Source organism: Pelmatolapia mariae, linkage group LG12, assembly GCF_036321145.2.
Source record: "Pelmatolapia mariae isolate MD_Pm_ZW linkage group LG12, Pm_UMD_F_2, whole genome shotgun sequence".
NCBI lineage: Eukaryota > Metazoa > Chordata > Actinopteri > Cichliformes > Cichlidae > Pelmatolapia > Pelmatolapia mariae.
In genome coordinates, this window is record NC_086237.1 from 30,673,337 (window position 1) to 30,698,052 (window position 24,716).

The following is a 24,716-nucleotide window of genomic DNA, read 5'->3' on the forward strand; positions in this document are numbered from 1 at the left end:
AGATTTTGCAGTGAATGATTGTTAGAGGCAGATCTCCCCCTGTGGATGTCACTGTGTGCCAAATCACAAAAGCAATTGACTGTGTGATCAGAGACTGGAGGGGACCTGGAAGAAAAGAGGGTAATTTGATTGGCATGGGTGTTATTGATTGACAGCAGCGAAATTCCCTAAATTGCTTATGAAGGATGGTGACCAGTGAGTGTTGGAATCAACGATAATGAATCATGACACCAACCTAACATAAACTGGCATCCACTGGTGATTAAAATCTGGTCACTTTGAGCATCTCCTACACCCACAATCTACCTTTGACTGTTTGTGCCTGCTATAGTCATACGTGGACGCACACACATCACAGTCACATTATAAATGTTCAGTTTTTTTTTCCTTTTGTGGCTAAAATAACTGTGCAACTTCTCATCCAGAAGCAGCAGCTCACAGTGAGCCTTAGGCTGCATGCAGTGATCAAAATCAGCTGAGCTTTGGTGAATACAAAGCGCACAATTGAGTTCTTGACGTAGCTAGAGATAACCGCGAGTCGTATAATGTGTCATCAAGGTAAATTTGGGCACACATGTGAGTCTTGTATGAGTGACGGAGACACAATTGTGCAGAAGTAATTATCACAGTGCTATATCCTGAGATGTCTCAGAACGTCCCCTCACATTCCAGTCTGGCTATAGTACAAGTCTGCCTTCTGAATAGGATCCATATGTGGGTGGATGCCTAATCATCTCAATATTCTGCCTGGCTGAAAGTACACTAAATGCTTCATTGACACCACGTTTAGGATGCAGATGAACACCCACACCCGGCAGATATACATTAAAAATATTCAAAGCAGTTATGGTGAGTCACAGTCAGTTGGTGAAGTGCCTCTAATGTGGAGATAGTTGAGAGACACAACACTTGGCTTGAAAAACTTGTGAGATTTATACACCTGTGATAAATATGTTATTGGGACTATAATCACCCAAAAGCATATGGTTGTTTTTTTAACTGCTGTGTACCTTAAAGACAGTTTCAATAATAGCGGTAACTTTTCACCACTGCTACTTCCATAAATTAAAGACAAGAAGAAGGAAATAGTGGGGAAAAAAGGAGAAAGGCAGGTGGAGGTCATTGGCATATTGTCAGGGCTCTGTGTGCGGGCAGGCGGAGAGGAGGATCCAAGCGCAGGACTCGAACACTAACTTGAAACTCAAAAACCTCAGCTTTATTGCTGGTACGAAAACAAAACATGAAGTGACCGCTGAACATGGCAAACCGAAACACACAGGCATAAACTGAGGGTACGACGCGACAACGAGCACGGGAAAACACAGGGCTTATATACACAGAGTAGTAATGAGGGAACGGGCAACAGGAGGGAGACACAGCTGGGAAAGATCAGGGCTAATGAGACAGGGGGAACAAAGCTGCACACACTAACATAAGACAAAGACTTTCACAATAAAACAGGAAACATGAATCACAACTCAGAGACATGGACTCAACACAGAGACAGACAGAAAATGACACATGGAACTGAACTATAAGTGAAACCACAATTCCTAAAACATGGATAACAGAAACATGAAACTCTAATAATAATCATCATCATAACAAGAGAATGAGAAAACAATCCAAAACACCAAGATAACTGAAACACAAAGTACCAGAGAAACATAAATAATCCATGATGCAAAAGTAAACCAAAACATAATAAACTCAAAATACGGACCCAGAACCGTGACACATATATGTTTTAGTATTACTCCGAATGCTGTAAGATCTGAATACTGAATTGTAGCAATAAAATAAAATAAAATAAAATAAAATGAGGAAGAAGAAAGAAGAATGTTGCACAGAGTTCAGGAAGGAGTTGAGACAAGCTCTGAGTGGTAGGAAACAGAAGTACAGCTGAAGTGGTGAGGGGAAAATGCCAAGAAGGTATTTGGTGTATCCTCTAGACAGAGTAAAGAGGACAAGAAGAGTTGGTGGTGTAATGAGGAAGTACAGGAAATTATTCGAAGGAAGAGGTTGGCAAAGAAAAAGTGGGGTAGACAGGTAGACAAAGAAAGGAGTACTGGGTATAAGAGAGAGGTATAAGAGAGCGGTCGCAAAGGCAAAGTAAAAGGTGATGCTGGACACTGAGGGAGAGGAAAATATTTATTTCGACTGGCTTCTAAGAGAAACTGTGCTTGAATATTATGTGCAGCAGTTTGGGGTGGTTAAGGACACAGATGGAAACGTACTAACGAGTGAAGTGAGTGTGCTGAGAAGAAGGAAAGAGTACTTTGAGGAGCTGATGAATGAAAGAGAGGGAGAGCAAGAGAGAGGAGGTACAGGGGTCAGATGGAGGAAAATCATTGAATCGGCAAGTGCAGACAATTAATAAGAAGGAAGTGAGGGCAGCTATGAAAATGACGGATACAAGAAAGGGAGTTGGTCCAATGACCTAATGTGGAGGTAATGGAGATGTCTAGGAGAGGGGGCAGTGGAGTTTTTGACCAGATTGTTTAACACAGAGAGTGAGAGGAGGCCTCAGGAAAGGAGAAAAAGTGTACTGCAGCTTTTTTCAATTACTAGGGTGATTTGCAGAGCTGTGGTAACTACTGAGGGAGAAAGCCGATGAACCATGCATTGGGTTTATATGGGAAAGAGTTGCTGAAGCAGTGAGGAGTATGGCTTCATGCCAATAAAGACCACTACAGATGTGATGTTTGCTTTGAGAGTGTTTATGGAGAAGCATAGAGAAGGTCAGAAGGAGTTGCACTGTGTGTTTGTGGATCTAGAGAAAGCATATAATAGAGTGCCAAGAGAGGAACTGTGGTACTGGATGAGGAAGTCAGTAGTGGTGGAGCAGTATGTGGGTGGTGAAGGACATGATGAGGACAGCAAAATAGTGGTGAAGTGCGCGGTAGGAGTCACTTCAAAGTGGTGCTGGGATTACATCAGGGAGCAGCTCTGAGGCCCTTCTTGTTTGTAGTGGTGATGGACAGGCTGACAGATGAGGTACTGAGAGTAGGGTGCAGGTGGAAGAGAGTCTAGAGACGTGGAGGTGTCCACTGGAGAGAAGAGGGATGAAAGTAAGTAGAAGCAAGACAGAATACATGTGTGAATGAGAGGGAGACAGGTGTAACAGTAAAACCTCAGGGAACAGAGGTAGTGAAGGTAGATGAGTATAAATATGTATCACGTATCATATCATCCAAAGCAATGGGCAGTGAAGACAAGAGAGGTGAAGAAGAGAGTACAGGCAGGGTGGAGTGGGTGGAGACAAGTTTCAGGAGTGATTTATCACAGAAGAATAGCAGCAAGAGTGAAAGGGGACATTTACAAGATTGCAGTGAGACCTGGTATGATGTGTGGTTTGGAGACGGTGGCGCTGACTAAAAGGCAGGTGGCAGAGCTAAAGATGTTAAGACTTTCATTGGTAGTGACGAGAATGGATTATAAATGAGTATATCAGAGGGATAGCTCAGGTCAAGGAATTTGGAGATAGTTGAGATGGTTTGACATGGAGGAAAAGTGAGAAAGGATTGGAGAAAGCTGCCAGAAAGGAGGAAAAGAGGAAGACCTCAGAGAAAACTCATAGATGTAGTGAAGGAGGACATGCAGAAGGTTAGGGTGCTGGTGATAGAGTAAGATGATAGAGCAGATGATTCACTGTGACGATGCTTGATGGAGCACTGAAGAAAAAGAAGAAGAGGAAGAAATAAAATAAAATAACCTTTCATCCTGTCACAGCTGCAATTGGCTCCAGTCCCCCTGCAACCCTGAACTGGATAAATGAGGGAAAAATGGATGGATGCAAAATAAAATGAATAAATGTTGGCCTTATTTGATGATATCATAGAATATTTAGTAATTAATTTATGCTTAAAACATTTTTGTCAAACCAATTTTCCTGACCTACACTAACCTCACCTGTACTGTATACACAGGTAAGAAAGGAGAGTCACAACAAAACCATACATTTCTGACTAATCCAAAGAGGGGATCCGGAGGCAGGCTGGGTCTACTGGTGTTTTTCAAGAGAAGGGCGACTAGAAATCAATACAGAGTTGTTCTGAGTGATCGTCTTTATCCCATGATCAAACATTTCTGTCCTGATCTGTCTTTGCTTCCAGGAAGACAAATGCCTCCATCCACAGAGCATAAGGGCTCAGTAAATGTAATGTAAAACTGATGTGAATCACATGACATGCACTTCACAGTGGTTTACAGTTGTTGATCAAAAACAAGAAATGCTTCTCTGGGAATCTGTGCTATGAAGACTTAAAGCAGTTGTAAAGTCAAAAATGGCAACGACCTGTTGCTCACAAAGTATCCCTAATGAAGTGGCAGTTTAGCATATATAATAATGGATCAAATGGCTCTTTAATGTGAAAGGTCTCAGTTGTAGTGATAAATCTAAGGGAGAATTACAAACCAACACTGCATTGTACCTCCTGTCCTTGGAGCTTTCCCCCTTTTTTAGCTCAGAGTTTTGTTTTTCTTGTCTCTTTACACCAACTTTGTTTCTAGTAGCAGCGAGTGGTTTAAACAAAGCTCTGGATCTGTTTTACACAGCTTGCACTGCACTAATAAACAGAATGACAAAGTACAATGATGAGTGAGTATTGAGCTTTATTCATCAAACAACAAGAGAAGATGGCTCCAAATAAATGCTAATGTTGCTGTGAATCTGTTAGATGAATAAACTTACATTTCACCTAACTACATAGATAACAGAAGATAACAGTGTGCCATATGTTATTCTGCTGCCCTCAAGAGAATATAAAATTAATTAAGGCTGCTTAAAAAAGGAACCAAACAACAAACTTTAAGCAGGAAAAAAAGGAAAGTAGCCCACATATTGTGATTTATTATGCTCTGATGCATCCATTTGGCTGGCGTTTCTTTAATTATGTTTGTGAGGGCTATGGTATGTTGTGTACTGTCCCGTTGAGGCTTTTAAGATGGAGAAGCTTCCGAACTAGGAAACACCTGTGCCTTATCTGAAAGACTCTTCAGGAGAAGCTCCTACCCAGCATTTTTTCTTTTATTACCAGCATTGGTTTTCATGTCACATACAAAATAGGCATGATTTTTGGACCTTTGGGGCTCACTCCAGGTGATTTCACTGATTAACATGGCTTCACCTGGAGAGGTGAACTAATCAGTGAAATTATCTTGGAAGAATAGCAAATCCATCAGTCCTGCATCAATACTTCTGTGCCTAGCTACAATGGAGAAAATTTTCCCCCCAGATGTCTAGAAAATAAGTATTTCCTCAAAAGATGGATCAAAAAGAGGTTTGAGATGCACTGAGTGCTTGGTGTTACACGCACAATCAAGTGTGCAGCTCTTCATTTCCCCATCTGTTAAAACTGGCTCAGTAAAACACTACAGCACTCACTGAGTCTCAATGATTACCATTCAGCCAAGATAAAAATCTATTGCATTTCATATTGGCAGTTCTTTATTTTTATGTTGGCTTGGCTCCTTAGCTTTGGCAATACTTGAGATAAGTGAACACTGAAAATTTTTTATCTGACTTGACCTTTCCTTCTTTTGACCTCTCCCGTATATGGTGTACAGTTTATCTGCGTTGCCATGATAACCTCCTTTTTTGAAGCAGCCAGATCACAGAGGTTGCAGAACTTGGAAAGACTCTGGCCTGCATTAGGTTTAAACACAAATCAGGTGTTGTTGGACTAATATTTGTTGAGAATTGGTTAACTGGAATAATAAAAATAATGAATAATATGACAGCACACTCAGTGTCTTTCACATGCACACAGGAATATACACTAGCCAGCCATTTTACACCATACTAGTACTGGATTGGACCCCCTTTGCATCCATGGCACAGATTTGAAAAGGTGCTAGAAACTCTGGAATCTCTGAAGAGAGATTCAACCACATCCCATAGGTGATCTGTTGGGTATGGGATCTGGTGATTGTGGAGGCTGGTTGAGTACAATTTTTGTGACATGATGTGTTATCCTGCTGGAAGTAGCCATCAGAAGATGCGTAGGCTGTGGTCATAGACATGATCAGCAACAATACTCATGTAGACAGTAGATGGTGGCATTTAAACCATGCATGTTTAAGGGGGCCCAAAGTATGCCAGGAAAATGTCCTTCTTACCATTAAACCACCAGCAGCAGCCTGAAGTGTTGATAGACAGGATGGATCAAATGCTTTCATGTTGTTTACACTTAATTGACCTCGGGCATCAACTGCTCACTGGATATTTTCTGTTTTTCCAGCCACTCAGTAAACCCTAGACTTTAATCTTAAGTGGTGTAGATCAGTAAAACTCTTCTTTCTACTAGCCAGTGTTCTGGTAGGTAACTGGAGGCTAACAGGAGTTACAGGGACTGTTCTGCCATTAAACTGTTTATCTAACATTCAATTATGGTATAATATGAATGGCCATAGGAGCAGGAAAATCTGTAAAAACACATTAAAATACAGTTAAAAGTCTAAATGTTCACATTTTCTGAAGATGTCTGATGAGCCACATAAAAGTCTTTGCCGGGCCCCCGGGCCTCATGTTTGACATTCCCGCAGTACATCAGCATTCTGAAATACTTAGAAAACTCCACTGGCACCAACAATTGTTTCACATTGAAAGTCACCTAAATCACCTTTCTTCCTTTTTCTGTTCCCTTCCTTCTTCTTCTTCTTCTTCTTCTTATTATTATTATCTGCTATCACTCTCATCTGTACAGCTCTGCTTTGAAAACGGTTATTAATTATTAATATTTTGTTTTTCTTATGTTTTGCTTGATTGTTTGTGGGGTTTTTAAATGTTTTTTATTATTTTAACATGTTTAAAATAAAGCTGCACAATGAAAAAGTATAAATACAACATAAAAAATTAACTAATGAATAAAAGCCCCAGGTCTCTTTAATTCTTTTCATTTATTGCACATTTATTACTTTTTACTTTCTCTCCAAATTTTTGGGATACTTATTTTATTTATGTATTTAATTTTATCTTGTTGAATGAGAAAATTTTATATAATTTATAAAACCGAATTTTATTCTATTAGAAATAAGAACTTTATTGCATAGTATAAACCACCTGTGTTTATGTATATGTGTATGTGACAATAAAATTACCTCTGCTTCTGAAATATAAATTATTAGACATTATACAGATAATGTATAAAGGATCGTTTCCAACACCTTGTTGAATCTATTCCAATATTATTATATTGCAGGTATATGACATTTTCACAAACAGCAAGGAGATTACACTATTCCATTTCCGGTAGACATCTTTGAACGTGAGTTAGACCAACTGCACTTTTCTTAAAAGCTCAGTTATTTTTCTTCGGTCTCGTTTTTGCTGTATTTTTGGAGGGGAGTAGGGTCTTTGTGGATACAGGAAAAACTCAAAAACTCTGGTAAGTCGTTTTTTAAGCACACTGTTGTGGATTTTAAACGCTTACCTCAGAAAAAAACAGATGCTGTGATGTTCATTGATTGCGCACGCGGGGCTGCTAGCTTCTGAGCTATCTGTGCACAGGTGCTGTGGAGCGCTTCATGAGGCAGGTGAGCAGATGTGAGCACAAGTTGACCCACAGGACTTTTGATATTTGCCCAAAGCTTATTTAATTGGCACTTTTTTGCTCTGCAGCTGTAAAGATAAAACACTCCAGGGGCTGCTGTGTTTGTTTTGGGATGGTAAATATCAGAAACGGGAAATATGGTGAATCACGAGCCCAGTAATCTTTATCTGCTCAGTCGGTAAGGCCAAGTTAGCTAACAGCTAACAGGCCTGCTCAGTCTGCTGTAAATCTAGGGATAGCGTTTTGATTAATTTTAATTGCCCTGGGTAGCCAAAAGACTTTCTTAGAAGAAGTATTTATCTCAAGTGCTTTGCAGTGTTTACAGGTGTTGTTATGTTGGGATAAATGATTGTGCCCATTTTTTTTTCATTTTTGCTGACAGTGCTGGTTAATGTTTAAATAATAATCACGTCTTTTTCACCCTCTAGTAAGATTTTTTTTTAAATTTTTTGGTATATGCAGCATTTTAAGTAGAAATGACAAAAGCCTACAAGGCCAAATAATATCTAAAATACAGTTGAATTCACACCTGTAATTGCTTTTTTTCTGTTGGTGTCTAAGCAATAGGAAAACAAAGTTGTTGTTGTTTTATTCAAATATTTTAAATGTCAGCATTTTGCATCCATGTAAACAGATTATATTGCAGTACATCAAATGTTTGGATTAGGTTAATTAACTGGGCACTCATAAAAATACTGAAATAGAGACTACAGCAAGTAATATGGTTAGTGAGATTTGCTATGATATATGGTTTGGAGATGTGATGCTGAAAAAAGACAGCAGGCAGTGCTGGAGGTGGCAGAGGTGAAGATGCTAAGATTTTCACCAGGAGTGACCAGCATGACAGGATTAGAAGTGAGTACATCAGAGGGACACCTCCGATCGAGGAGTTTGGAGACAAAGTTAGAGAGACAAGGTTGAGATGGTTTGGACATGAGTAGAGGAAGGATAGTGGATATACTTGACAAAGGATGTTGAATATGGAGCTACCAGGCAGGGGAAAAATAGGAAGATCTCAGAGGAGGTTCATGGATGTCGTGATGGAGGATGTACAGAGGACTGGCGTGACAGAGGCGAGTGCTATGGACAGGGTGAGACACATTCAGATGGGCGCCACAGAGATTTTTATAAAAATTATGTGTGTTTTGCATTCATTTATTCTTTCTTTCATTTGATGTATTTTGACTTTTGTTTTTTTAATGCTGCAATTTTTGTAAATTCTGTAAAAGTGATTATTGATATTATTACCACATTTAAAAAGAGGCCTATGCACTTTTTTCTGACATTCTGCCTTGGCTATTATGTGGCTGTAGTTTAATCATAAATAAAAAAACAACATTGTGCTTTAATCAGAGCCTACACGTAAAGGAGGCTCTGAAATATTAAACAAGTTAACAAAGTCGGCACAGATCATAGTCTGTGATACTTCGGCTTTCAGCCAGTTTCACCAGATATTTCACCTTTCTTTCTTCGGATAACTTCAGAGTATTTTCATTTGCTGCTTTTAAGCAGCTGCTGAGCCTTTTCACATTATACACAGTTGCTGGTTTAGTACAAGATTTATGGCTGGGCAAATTCAGCCCTTGATGCTTTTTAGCGATAAGAATGATAACATTTTCATCCCTTGGTTTGCAGAGAAAAAAACTGCACATCTCTTCACACGGTGGTGATTTAAAAAAAAAAAAAATCTGGTACCCCTGGATTTTCCACAGGTGTTGTGCAACTTAGCTGCTGTAATTCACTGCCTTCAGGGTTTTTACTGCTGTACCATGTTTATGTCAAAATAGACACAGACTGTGAGTTTGGCACTGCAGCCCTGCAGAAGAGGTGAGGAAACCACACTGGCTATCAGGTTAAATTGAACCAAAGCCACTTACTAATCAATAATTAAAATATTATTAGGTTTAAGCCATAATTTAGATTCTGTGTAAATTATTTTCTTTGTGATGGCAAATTCATAAATTGGAAGCACCTAGAAAATGTTATAAAATCATACACTTAGTTTTCTATGTTTTAGTCCCATCATTACAAGAAATTTCAGTAATTATTTTAACATAATGATTTTGAAAATGACCCCAATTATCTGCACTAACTCTCAAGTAGTGACATAATCTCAAGTGCATGTTAGTAGTAGTGATATGATGGAAGTGATGCAGAATTTAAGAACTAGCAGTGACAAATATATTTTGTCTCCATAAAGCTGTCTGTTTTATTCATTACGAAAATTTGAATCCGATCACAAAGCTCCACTAAAAATCTTTGTCAATAATAATGTGAAGACAAGTTTGACAAGCCAGCAAAAAGTAGATATTCAGAAAGGTTCTTTATGATCGGTTTAATAAGTCTGTTGGGATAATGTTGGAGAGAGTGCCCAAGTACAGGACTCAAAGACTGTTGGTTCATGCAATGTTCATTGCTGATGCCAAAAAAATGGAGCGCTGAGTTTCAAAGGGCAAGTAAACAAAAACAGGAATCCACAAAAAGGGCAGAAAAGACACATGGAACTTAAAAGCACCATTCGGGGTGACAGGTGATTGGACGAAGGCTTGAAAGACATACAGGTGCAAAGAGTTAGACGAACGTAAATGTATTGAGGGTGCAGCAAAGTAGGAAATAACATTAATTCTGAATTCAAGAGAACATTAACTTTCAAAGAAAACATTAAGTAACTGAAGATAGGAGAGAAGAAGGTAAAAATTAAAACCGGTAAATATAAGAACTGAAAAACAATAAGTGCGTTACAGACACCCAGGACCACAACAACATTGGCAGTTACAGTATATTAGGGCTGGGCGATATGGCCTAAAATTCATATCGCGATATAATTTGAAGCATGTGCGGTAACGATATATATCACGATATATTCTTTTCTTCTGTATAACGTATTTTCCACACTATAAGGCACACTTAAAATCCTTTAATTTTCTCAAAAATCGAGAGTGTGCCTTATGTATGAATTCTGGTTGTGCTCACTGACCTTGAACCGATTTTGGCGTGTAGAAATCTGTTAAAAAATGTTTTAGTACAACTTTGGTAAGCCTGCTGATGGACTGTCAGAGCATTACGGCTGCCGTAGTGAGGAGTAATCTGGGTCCAAAACTCCGTCCACTTCAGGTCCCAAAGTCAAACGAACAATGAGAGTTAAAAACAGTCTTCATCTTTAATAAAATCGCCAGTGTTGCTGCTTTATCGGGTGTAACAATTAAGTTTAACATCCAGGCATCCATGAAAACAGAATTTATTAAATTTAACGGAGTTAGAAGTTAACAGGAAGTTAGCTCGCTAGTTTATACCTAAACATTTTATACCATGTTCTGACTGAGAGATTTTTGAAACTAATTCAAACGTACAGCTCTGCTATCACTTCCAACATAAATGAAGACAGAAAACTAAACAGCAGTGACGTTTGTAGGGTTACTGAAGTTGGACTACCTGGTATATAATGTTGTGCTACGTGATTGCTAGCGACACAGCTATGTTAGCATAACATTAGCACAGTGAAGCTGGTGGATGAACGGCAACTTTTTTTCCACTCGATAAAAGTTAACGTGAGGGATTCTGGTGGTTTGGGACAAATGCAATCACATAGCAGGATGCTATACACAGGCCAAACTTCAGTCAGGAGAACATAATTTACAGATGATAATGTTTGTAGCCGCTGCGATACTTTCGACCAAAACAGGCGCAACTTGATGACATCATCAACATGCGCTATCGCGATAGAGCGATATAGTCAAAATCTCTATCGTTGGCCAAATCTATATCGTTTCTATCGTATATCGTTTATATCGCCCACCCCTACAGTATATCCATATTTTGTTGAACAAAGACACAATTTCTGTAATTTTGCTGAGTACATGACCTCAGTGGATTTTAAATCAGTCAATATGAGATTGAGATGCGGACGGTCAGCTTTAACTCGAGGGCTTTTACTGCAGCTGCTTTCAGTTGGTTCTTCTTTGCAAGTCCTTTTGCTTTTAGTTTTGTATTTCATGACTGAGAAGCTGCTATATTAGTTTGAGCTCAGGTGTCTGAGTTGGCCATACTGAAGAGCACCCCATTGCTTTTTCCTGAGAATCTCTTGGGTTAGGGCTGTGCGATATGACCAAAATCTCATATCCCGATATAAGACATTCCTCATCCTGATAACAATATATATCACACAATAGTGCATTTTCTGTAAATTCTGTGGATCTCGGGCAACTCAACTTGTGTGAAGTGTTTTCAGCTGGGTGTTGTGTACCTGGAGTCGTTTTGACCGATGCATGAAACTATATATTCTTAGATATTTTATTTTGAGCACCTGACAGTTCTTTTTTGCTTCTCATCTGTAAACTCTCTCCATACTCTTTCATGTGATTCCTGTAGGTAGGTGGTAGAAGAGGTTTGTTGTGTTTGAGTTTGTGGTGGGGACCAGTTTGCGGTATAAGTACAGTTTTCTGCTCCGTGTCAGACTTACCATAACCAAACCATGTCCATGCTACAGAGGTCCTTCTGTTTGGAGCTACCTGGTTCTGCCTCATCTTCACTGGCCATGCTGGTATTCTCTGTGTCAGCATCCACGTGGTGACCATCCAAATGATGAAAAAAATATTGCAGTAAACAGTGTATTTTGCGACACCGCGAAACAAACAATAACATATAATATGAAAAGATAGATGTTTTAATTTCGTCATCCGATATATTTCGTCATATCGCACAGTCCTAGCATTGGTTGATTTTGCAGTGTACAGTAGTCATTGTCTGATCAGCTTTGCAGTGTTTCCCTGAATCTGAGCAAAGAGTATAGCCCTGTATACTTCAGAATTCATCCTGTTTCTTCTATAATAGTTAAATCATTATTAAACTATAGTGGCCCATTAACACTGGAAGCCATATATGCCCATGCTATAACCTTTTTATTAAAAAATTTTTCTGTGCAGATTTTTTTAAAATGTTGTCTGGAAATGCCTGGACATCGTGTTCTCTTTTTATGGAGATTTTCTACAAATAACAAACAAACACTGAGCACACACACACACATACATACATACCCACACACACACACACACACATATAAACACAAAGCAAACTGGAACACAACACAAACAACAATAATAGTACATAAGGTCATGGGATGAGATTTCACAATAAAACAAAATTGTCCATAAAAGAAAAACGACTTCTTCCACCTCGTACGATCAGCTTATAACTGTTTTGTGGGCTAAATAACAGCCATTTCTCCCACCTTTTCTCTCCCACCTCTTTTTGAAGTGTTATTGCATATGTCAGCTGTTCCTAAGCATGTAGATTTTTAACAGTGTGTCTGAACAAGGTGTTCGTGGGTCGGTTGCTCTGGAGCCAGCACTCAGTGATGGCTTTTTTGCTCGCTTCTTTCCGCCTATCTTTTCCGTCCTTTAAAAGATATTTGTCTGTGTGAATTATTTCATTTGGAAAGTGTCCAAGGTAAAGGCCTCCCTGTTCTTGAGTGTGTCCAGCAGTTGGCACCTTTTTGTAAACTCTCTGTTTTTACATTTATGAAGATGTCTCTTGATTGTAGACCCTGACCTCCTTGAGATGGTAAGATATTATGATTTTTTTTTTCTCATAACCATGGAAAGAATTCTGTCATGGTGTACAGTAGAGCTGGGCGATAGAACGATAACGATATGTATTGCGAAATAACTTTTTCTCGATAGAAAAATTAAACTATTGCGATAGGCCTCATCTCTCGTGTCCTCTTTAAAAAAAAAAAAGAAAAAAAAAAGAACAGCCAATCCAAATTAAGTAGCGCAGAGCCGAACCAATCACAGCTGCAGCGTCACGTCACGTGACTTGTTATGTACAGCACAAGTGCCAAGCCGCACATGTGTATTTGTTTTTGCAGCCGGGCTGCCCGGGTAATGGAGGAAATGAGTTTGCCGACTAGAGAAAAATCAACCGAGAGCGTGAGCGAAGGTTACCGAAGAAAAAACCGATGATGGTTCCAATGCCGGAGAGATTGTCGAACGGAAGAGCCATAGAAGTTCTGTAGTGTGAAGGTATTTCGGTTATTTCAAGTCTGACAAAAAACGGAGTAGCGCACTGTAAATTGTGCCGAAAGCAAGTCTGGAAATACAATAAACCGGTGCATGCTCAATCTCTGACTGAAAGCGCTAATTCGTCATTCGGCTTTTGTCAGACTAAAGTCACTGTTAAAACTGTTTGAAAAGCTAAGCTATACAACAAGGAGAGATTGACAATTTCCTTTTAGTTCTCAGTTTATTTGATATTGACAAAAGTTAGTCAATTTTGTCTGTTCTTCTGTAAAACAAACTAAGATTTATTTTTAGAATTTAAAATTTTGTTTCTAAGTGGAATTGACAATTTAGTAGTCTGTTTTGTTTGTTCTATTTTGAAACTTAAATGCTTTAGCAGCTGCCTTTTGTGTAGTTTGCAATATTTGCCTTTATTTATCTGAAACTGAAGTCTCATGTTCCTTAAGTACATCTACCCTGTTGAACTTATTATGGGAAATAAATATTTAAATCAAAACAAGCTGCAGATTATTTCACATTTTACTTGTGAGCAACGGCACATTTAAATCTTACAAATATAGTTATTTGGCTTATATCGTGATATATATCGTTATCGCCTGAAATGAAAAAAACATATCGTGATATGAAAAAATCTTATATCGCCCAGCTCCAGTGTACAGCAGACAAAATATGTCTTTCTGAAAGTGGAACAACATTTAATTTATTCCTTTGTTATGTTCTGCCGTGTGCAGCTACCGAAACTCCCATAGAGGTTCATTATCTTGTTAATAGTGTTAGCTCCTCTTTGTGTATGATGCTGGCTTGTGGGCTTCTCTGAGAAAGAAACAAATCATATAGGTTTGGCTTCCTAGTATAACTCATAAACGTACACCTTGAAGCAAATAATTCATAAGCTGGAGAGAAAATGGAATGGGGAAAGGAAAATTTGCTGCTCCATTAAAAAAAGCTAGGACATGTTACTGGGAACAACCCCCAGTGTTTTTTCAGCACTGCAACTGGGCTTACAAAGAAACCGAGTTTGGTTAAGCCACTTTAAGTAGACATTACTTGATGAACTTATTTACAAATAATATTGTAAACGCAAACTACCAACCCACAAATAAAGCTGTCAGATAAAAAATAAAGCAATACGAATAAATTTAAATAACAATAATCAAATCAAAAATAATTCACAGCTGTCCCACCAACTTATGATTTAGTAGAGCAACTTCAGTAACTGCTGATATTATTTAAGACTCTTTCTCTCCAGTCAGTTTTTCTATACTAACTTCATTAATTCTTCCTCCAGTGCAGATTCAACGTGTCTACCAAACCCTGTTCCTACTAGACTGTTCAAAGTCTTACCATTAATCATGTCTTAAGTTTTAAATATGATAATTTTATCTCAATTAAGAGGATATGTTGACACATTCCCTAATCTACTGCTGCTACACACCCACTCCGACACACAATGAATAAGCAGTGCACATTCAAACTTTAGAGTTAGTTAAACTTGCAGACAAAAACGATCAAATTCAGTAAAAGGACACACGAATACAGAGCCAAGATTAAACCTTAGAGCGTCTCTTTAAGTAAGACTTCAATTATGAGAGCACCAATCAGCTGATAAACAGTGGACATTAGGTTTGCTTCTAGAACAGCTTAATTACTCTAAAAACTCGACTAAATTCAGCATCATTATACAGAGAGCTATCACAGCCTCCTCTGTCCAGGTCAGGTATCTATGCAGTCAGAGCATTGCTTGCCTTTGAGATCCAGCTGAGGTTGATCAAAGTAACTGAGTGCACCTATATGTATGTGGGTGTACAGAGCTTTGAAAATGCTGAAATAAAAAAAAACAAAAACAAAAACGTCCGCTCTAGAAACACAGTGTGCCTTTATTATGTGGTTACTGCTAACCCCAAATGATAGTGAAAATTATTCTCATTATGATTTAATGTTATGTGAAATTATTATATTTATAGCACATATAATTGCAGTTTATTCTTGCATGGATTTTCTTTTTGGATTTGTTTAGTGGAAAGATAGTCCCGCTCTCCGGCTGGAGACTACTGCAGGACTCAGTCCCATAAATCTGTAGATATACATTTACTTCGTGTGTGCAGAATTACTGGGAGCATAAATCCCTGTGATAAGCTTCCTCCCTGATGGCCTGTGCTGCTGCTTTTTTAAGGAGATTGTTTTTCAAAAATGCTGACACATGACAGGGTACAGTGGTTTTACCAGATTGAACAAAATATTAGCCTCAGAAATAAAATATTTACAGGAAGGATTTCTAACCATTCATCATAGTTCTGTATGGTTTTAAATAAGATTGTGTGGGATGAGTGCAAACAGGCAGACTTATTGATATCGTAACTGTAGTCTCAGCACTATATTAGCATGCCAATAGCAATCAATTGATGTGATGTTCCACCTGAACTTATTACCATTACTATTAATATTATTATTATTGTTGTACCCACTATCTGACAAGAAGAAAAATAACTATTGGAGGATAGTAGATAAATAACATTTGTACTCTTAGAGACTCGTTCAATAAAAATCTGACATCAGTGCAACAATATACTCCTTTCTGTTGCAGAACTTCAATTTTACTCTGCAGTTAAGATTAATATCTGAAGGGGCCCCATAACTTTAAATAGTTTTTCAAAGTATTTTATAATAAGAGTTTGATTTTTATGCTGTCTGCATCAGATTGCACGTTTCTCTACTGATTGACAAACTAAACTATATCACGATACAGCTTGGCTCACGTCATGGGAATTTTTAAAAGTGATAAATGATGCTGTGATCAAAGTTAGATTTGGTAACAGATTTGATGTCATATTCTATCTCAAACTATAAAATGCGCATTTAGATAGAATATGGATTACTTCGGCAGACTCGGCAGTGCTTTTTGACATGCCATCTTTAATAATTTTACATTATTAAATAAACTGGCAGATGCATCTGCAGCTGTCTGGCTTATTATTAGCATTTAAGAATAAATTTAGTCATTTTGAAATGGAATCACAAGTGATTTCTGCACGAATATCCAGACAAACAAAAAACTTTTATTGATTTTAGAAGAATACTACTTGCAGCCTTCTTGCTATGCATATTAGGGTAAAGGAAAAATGAAAAAAATAAAGTGAGACAGTTTTCTCTGACTGGGACTACGTGAGGGAAGCCTATATGTGTGTCATCTTACATGAGCTGATCCACATTTCAAGTGGCTGCATGTGTACAGGGCTGTTCAGCGACAGTTGGTAATGAATTGGATTACCTTCATTAAAACAGTAATGTCCATCTGTATACAGTGTGCATACATCATGGTAAAAAGAATATAGTGTTCGTTCACTGCAATCAATTGAGCTCTTAGTCAGAGGATTTCTCTTCCTCTCACATCTTATCCCTCTCCTGTCTCATTTGTCTTCACTCGCTGCATTGATGTCTTCCTATTACCACTGATTTGACTTGTCTGTTTGTGAATACCTAATCACAGTAAGATGCCACGCTTTCATTCCTTGAAGGCTTTCTCCTTTGCTCTCATTTCATCGTTGGGGTGACAACTGTTCCTTGCTGGAAGGGGAGATGTGCCACATTCAGTTTACACAGCCATAAAAGAAGCCTGTGCGTGGCATGACCTGTTTTGCACACCTGCCTACACACAGACGCCCATGCGCATGCATGTATTGTTTGAAATGTAATGTTAAAGGATTTCTTTATGCATCCAAGGACAGTTCTGTAGGTAGCTTTGGGGGTGCCTTTGGGGTTGATCTCAAGGTCTTGGTCAGCAGTGCACAGCTATTCGATGGAAAAATTTATGAATAAGTGATGTAGTTGCTGTCCTATCTAGAAAATTCATTTTAACCCTATCTCTTCACTAACTCAGTCTTGGTGTCACTTAATTATGGGTAAAGTTAAAGCTTTTCTTTCTGGCTTATGTCACTAAGAAACATATTTTGTAGTGATAATTTGACAGTACCAAGACTTTGTGTCGTATTTGTTGATATTTTTTAAATTTGATCTCATCTTACTTAATGGTCCTAACAAGTATTTTGATTCTTTCAAGACAGCACTGAGCATCCATTCTCCAGTGGTCTTCACCTGACAAACCCTGTTGCCGCTTCAGCTTAAGGTAGGACAGTTTCTGTCTTTGCCAACATAGTTTTATGAATATGTTGGCACATTTGAGTCCATTGTTTTAAGTCACTTCCAGTAGATGCTCTGGACATCTCAAGCTGTCTTTGAGATGTTAAGGTCTTGGTCAGTGATCTGAAACTGTTCTGAATAGGTAACTTAGTTGCCATGTTAAAAGGGACCATAGCAACAGGAAGTTGTTGTCACTATTACAAGGAGTATTTTTGTTAACAGTGGCAAAAAGAAACGTTCTTTGAACTTTGGATGTGGTGTTTTGAGAGGAATTTAAAATAAATGAAAGTTCTCTGATCAAAAATAAATTGTTATCATATAGAAAAGATGTCTTTGTAAAAAAGAAAGTTTTGCGACTTTTTGACACCCCTCATACATATTTTATAGCAAAACAAAATTGGCCAGCCATACTCGGTGAACACTATGATACATTCAAAATTTATCTTTGCATCTCAAAGCCTGTGCATGTCTACTCCTATTTTAAATGCAGTAGTGCTACAAAAGAGCATGAATATGGCTCAAGTCTTAGGATTGTTTTTTTAAAGAAGACACAAACTTTCTTTTTTTTCCTTTTTTTTTTTTAAATTTAACAAGTTGTATCTCATGTTTATGTGTTGCTCTGCACAGCACTACAGAGGTGCAGCAGTTATCTCTGTCTCCTCACAGCAAGAACGTCTTGGTGTCTAATCCACAAGCTGGCTGGAGTCTTTGTCTGTAGAGCTTGCATGTTCTCCCTGTGCCTGTGTGGGTTCTTTCTTGGTACTCTGGCTTCCTCCCATACTCCAAACACATACATGTTAGGTTAATTGGTGACTAAACTTGCCTGTGGGTGTGAATGGTTGTCTGTCTTTCTGTTTTAACAGTCCAGGTTGTACCTTGCCTCTAGGATAGACTACAGCCCTCCTGTGACCCTGAACTGAAAAGGCAGTTAAGAAGATGGATGGATAGATTTTTTTTTTAATGCTTTAATTTTGGAAGTGTGGTTAGTGAGTGTGCTAAATTCTGTTCAGCGTGAGATCAATCATTTGTAACACAAGGACAAAAAAAAAAGATGTCAAGAGTAAGAAAAATAAATGATGGGAATAATAAACATGGGGAAGGTGTTGGTAACAGACTTGTTAAATATTTGTGCGTCCGCTCAGAGTCACTGGCACTGGAGCGATACAAAGACAAATCACCATTCTGGACCTGGGCGAGAATATAGCCTATTTGATTTGCATTTGAGTTTTAGAAGTGTTGTGAAACTCGATCCATCTCTCCATTCTGCTCTGCTTTTTCACAGCATGTTGTAGTAGCAATGCAGCTAAGCGAGTTAGTGCAGGTGTCTCTCTCGGGATTGTTTTCCAACTCCTGCTGCGGGATCCTTAAATGCTCCCTCGTACAACAAAAATATCTAATCTCTAGTGTTTCTGCCCCAGGGCCTCTTACCATTTGGGCGGACCTGAGAGGCCTGTGATGTATGTGCCTAAGAGCCATCCTGATTTCATGCCCATACAAACTCAGCTGACCCTTTGAATATGAAGGAGCAGTGATTGTTCTCTGAGCACCCTCTGAATCTGTAAACTTCTTATCCTGTATCTAAGGTTAAGTCCAGCCAGCATATGTAGAAAACTTATTTTGGCTTTTTGTGTTCAGACTCAGCCTTCCTCTTTCTCCATCTAAAAGCTAATTCGTTTTATAGTAGCTCTTAAGACTTAGTTTGTAGTTTTAATCTCATTGATTCCAGTCTTATGTCTAACTTCTTTGGCTTAGTTGTATTTGTGCAGCTAAAAACTAACCCCAGAGATATAGTATTTATATACATGTATAGTCGGACAGCACAAAGTTGAAGGTCAACAATCTGGATATTTGCCTTAAAAAGTTGCTCAAAACAAAGCACAAGACAAGTCAGATTTGATTTAGGACTTAAGATCAAAGTGATTGTGTCTAAATATTATGAAAAACACACTAAAAAGCATCCTGGGGTCACACATTTCAATTAGATGTGGGTAGAGCTGGGCGATATAGGATTTTTTCATATCACAATATATTTTTTCATTTCAGGCGATAACGATATATATCACGATATAAGCCAAATAACTATATTTGTAAGATTCAAATGTGCCATTGCTCACAAGTAAAATGTGAAATAATCTGCAGCTTGTTTTGATTTAAATATTTATTTCCCATAATAAGTTCAACAGGGCAGATGTACTTAAGGAACATGAGACTTCAGTTTCAGATAAATAAAGGCAAATATTGCAAACTACACAAAAGGCAGCCGCTAAAGCATTTAAGTTTCAAAATAGAACAAACAAAACAGACTACTAAATTGTCAATTCCACTTAGAAACAAAATATTAATTCTAAAAATAAATCTTAGTTTGTTTTACAGAAGAACAGACAAAATTGACTAACTTATATAATATTGCTTTGGAAGCGCTGTCTGAGAGAAATGTTTATGTCCAGGGAGTTGGTAACGAGGATCCATTACCTTAATTAGCTGCTTGAATCCTTCATTTTCGACCGTGCTTATTGGTAGCATGTCTTTAGCAAGACAGTAGGCTATGGTATTTGTTATGTCGCTATGTCTCTTAGCTTTTTTGTCATATGGTAAGACGCTGGAGAAAGCCGACTCAATTGACTGTTGCTGCTTCGCAGGGATTCCCCTGGTTGTTTTCGATGACGAATTAGCGCTTTCAGTCAGAGATTGAGCATGCTCTAGTGGGTGGCACTGCTTCAGGTGATTAAAAAAAAAAGGTTTGTTGTATTTCCAGACTTTGTGGGAACACGCTTTCGGCACAATTTACCGTGCGCGCTTTTTTCAGTGTTTTTTGTCAGACTTCAAATAGCCGAAATACCTCCACACTACGGAACTTCTCTGGCCCTTCCTTTCGACAATCTCTCCGGCATTGGAACCGTCATCCGTTCTCTTCGGTAACCTGGTCACCCAAGCTCTCGGTTGATTTTTCTCTAGTTGGCACACTCATTTCCTCCATTACCCGGCGGCATGGCTGCTTCCCAAACAAATACACATGTGCGGCTTGGCACTTGTGCTGTACGTAACAAGTTAAGTTACGTGACGCTGCGGCTGTGATTGGTTCGGCTCTGCGCTACTTAATTTGTATTGGCTATTCATTTTTTTTATAAGAGAGGAAGAGAGAGCGATGAGGTCTATCGCAATAGTTTAATTTTTCTATCGAGAAAAAGTTATTTCGCAATACATATCGTTATCGTTCTATCGCCCAGCTCTAGATGTGGGCTAATTGTTTTTAGTGAGAAAAGGGGTTAATAATGCAGACTCATCCAACCACCTCTTCTATTATGCTTCAGGAGTCTTGTATAATCAATTACTACTGTGTACTGTTTTCAAACCATCATTCTGAAAAGCACAGACTCACTTCCTTTTTACAGCTCGAGCCCAGATAAGTAGACGAGAGCTTTAGATCAGCACCCTCCATCTAGAAGAAGTAAACCTCTATAGTAGTTGAACCTGTGGAAGGAATAAATGTTGCCTACAGCTGCCTTTGTCTCCAGATTCCTTGGGTCTGGTTCACTTTTGGTAGCACATGAAAATTTAACATTTCAGACCGAATGTTATTATAAGCATTAGGTAATTGAAATAAAATTAAAAGCCAGACTTAAAAAATAAACTGAAATAGTACTTTGTTGTTTATAATAAAGTTGTAAAGGAAATGTATTCAGTGTTAGTTTTTGTATATGTGATTAAATTTGTCACAATAATGATGAGGGATTAATGCATGTGTGTGCTGATACAAGGATGTCTATACTGTATGATTGTAAGTTGTGTGTTTGTGCTGAAATACATGTTGTGAACTTCATAAATGGTAAAATATACTGAAATCAGCAAAGCTACTCTGCACACTAACACTAAGCCGAGGTACAGTCATGTGCAGAGATCTTTAGTCATCCTTTAATTCTTTATATTTTGCTTTCAGGGATCTAAGATCTCCAGGTTTAATTAAGTTTTATAAGTTTTTTTTTTTTTTTCCGTGGAAATTGACTGCTTTTTCAATCACTTTCAGTCCACTCTTTGTACCTGATCATTTTTAAAGGAATGCCGCTTGACCCATGAAACATCGAAGCATAAAACGGCACCTAACACAAGGGATGAACCAATTAATGTTTACACATAACTGACAACTTAGCGAAGAACTAATTTTAAATGATATCTTTAGGCACTTTGTTACCAGCAGTCTGTTGCAAAAGCAAATAATTTGTTCCCATTTCTTTAGTCAAGTCTATGAAAAATATCAAAGATAACACAGTATGATAGGCATAAAATGGTATTTCCTGAAGACTTATTAGCCAATGATTTGGCATATGTCGACATGGTGTGCAGTGTGTCCTTAAAATAATCTGGACTAGTGGAGGACAGAAGAAGTACTGGACCTAAAAATATCTGCAGGAGATGAACAAAATCTGAAAGTTGTGTCTTTTAACAAGTAGGAAAAAAATGCAGACCTGACACAAGACCTAAGAGATGCATCTGACCCTTCAGTTGATCAATCTACTGTTTACTGAAGCCTCATCAGAAATGGTCTCAGTGGCCGTCAAGAAGGCTGACTGGCATTGGCTTCATGCATGACAATGTTCTCATACATGCTTCCAGTGCACTAAAAGCATACCTCTAACACTCTGTCACTATCAGATGTGGATTGGCTTCCCCAGAACATTATTGAAGCAGTGAGCTCATCTAGACAGACAATATAACAGACAGTAAACAACATTCAAAGAAGAGTTTTCAATCTTTTTGAAGAAGCCTGGAGAAACCACTGTATTTGTGAAGACTACTTGAAGAAATATTACTAATATTATTATTAAGTATTATTAATATTACTAATAATATTACTACTAATTACTAATATTGACTTTCAAACACACTAGAATTGTACAAAGCATAAAAAATATCTCAAAAAGTGGGAAAACTGTTTGAATATGACGATAAATAAAGATTGTCTGACTTGCTGTTATTATAAAAATAAGGACTAAGGTTCAAACGTACCAAAACTAAACTGAAACAAGCAAACCAGCTCTGGGGATTATATTAGAAGAGTAGTGTTTCATCATAGCTTAGATCTGTATGTTTGCACAAGGGTAAGCCTGACCTCCTTACACATATCAGAGCAGGATTTTCTTAGTTACTAAAATTGAAGTTATATCAGATTTTTGGTTACTAAAGTAAAAGTAAACTATATTATGTCTTTGTAAAACTAAAAAGAGAGACATACTTAAGAGATGTTTTTAGTTTTGGTCTTTTGTCAATTTGGTCAACACAATAAGCATGAAGGGGCTGTGTATTGATACTTTTACACTGAATACTAATCAAACTACTGAAATTAAACAGATTAAAAAATTATTTAAACATTAAAAATGCAAACTAACAAAATAAAACAAAATAAAGCTTTTATAAAACAACAGTTTTAACAAATCAGACAAACAGTGGTACTCCTTGACAGCTTACCCTATGTAGCACAGACTGTTACACAGTACTACTATGTTTTAGACATCACAGAACAAGTTAAAAACAAAAGCCAATTGATGTTTTAGACCACATAGCTGAATTCTTATATACTTTGGAAATGTTAATATCAGTCTCATTCTTCTAATAATAATAGTACGTCTGAGGAAAGAAACAATGATGAGAGGATAAAGTTGTGCACAAGTTTGTAAAATGGAAAATTAAATTATTCTAAAAATTTCTTATTTTTACATTTTCATATTTTAAAGGATGTCATTAGTAGTAATCATATCTACAGCAGACAAATAATTATTGGAAATTAATAACAGCCCTCGAAGTACTCATGTCTCAACTTTTCTTTTCTTAAAAGTTATTAAATCTCAAGTCCCTGGCTCTTCAGTCTCTAACGCTTAATCTAAATATTCTTAGGGAGCTTATTGTACCTCTGTCCATTTTGGTCTCCAGTCAACTGACAAACTACCCTTATACTCTCCCTCTCTTATTTCTCCTGAGATGTCACTGACTTCTGAGCCACAGGAACAGGCTTGAGGGAGGCTCTTAATACTGTTGATCTCTTTTTACTTTTGTCCTTGTTTTGTGCTCTCCTGAAGCATATGCTCTTACACAAAGCCGGTATTCTCTCCCTTAACTGCGCATCGTGTCACACTTTTGCTTGCCAGGAGACAGAGGGTGGGCATCTACAGCCTTGTGGGTGTAAATGTATCTATAAGTATCTTTTTATCTTAACACCCAAACCACCACTTCCACCACGTGCCATCAGCCATCCCTCGCTCTGGCCAAACTTGTAAACAACTTTTCATCTGAACTCATGCTGGTGGTATAAAGGGCTCTTTTAAATAATAAAAAAAAAGAACAGAAAACTTTTGCTTCAGTTTCTTACTTTACTAGGTCATGTGTGGGGATTAGGATGGAGGGGGGGGGGGGGAACCCATATTACAAAAACAGTTACTGAGAGTATTCTAGATTGATCATATTATTCAAAAGGAAAAAACACGTCGGTCAGTCTTGTCATAAGTAATATGTAATTCTGTCACACACACAAATATCCTAAATATCTTTTGTAGGCAAAAGAGAACTTAACATTGAAGTTGTTTGATCATAGGCAGGGACCAGACTCTAATTAGCAGTGATGGTACTTGAGAGAGCCTCTTCCTAGTTGGACATAACGAGAAACATCTTACCACCGAGGAGTAGCAGCTTTTCTTCACCCTATCTCTAAGACTGAGAACAGACACAGTTCAGAGAAAGTCCATTACTGCTGTTTGTATCCTGAATCTCATTCTTTGGATCACTACCCACAGCTCCAGGCCATAGGTGAGTTTAGGAACATAAAATGTGGGCATTTTATGTTCCTAACCTTGGGACTCCTCCTTTTCTGGCTTAAAGCCACACTTTAAGACCCAGAGAGGGTAATTCTGATACTAACAGCTCCACACTCTGCTTAATCAATAGAGTCACATCATCTGCAAAAAGAAGTGTTGAGACCTCTGAACTTTGCTGCCTCCCAAGTTCCACAAACTAAGCAAGT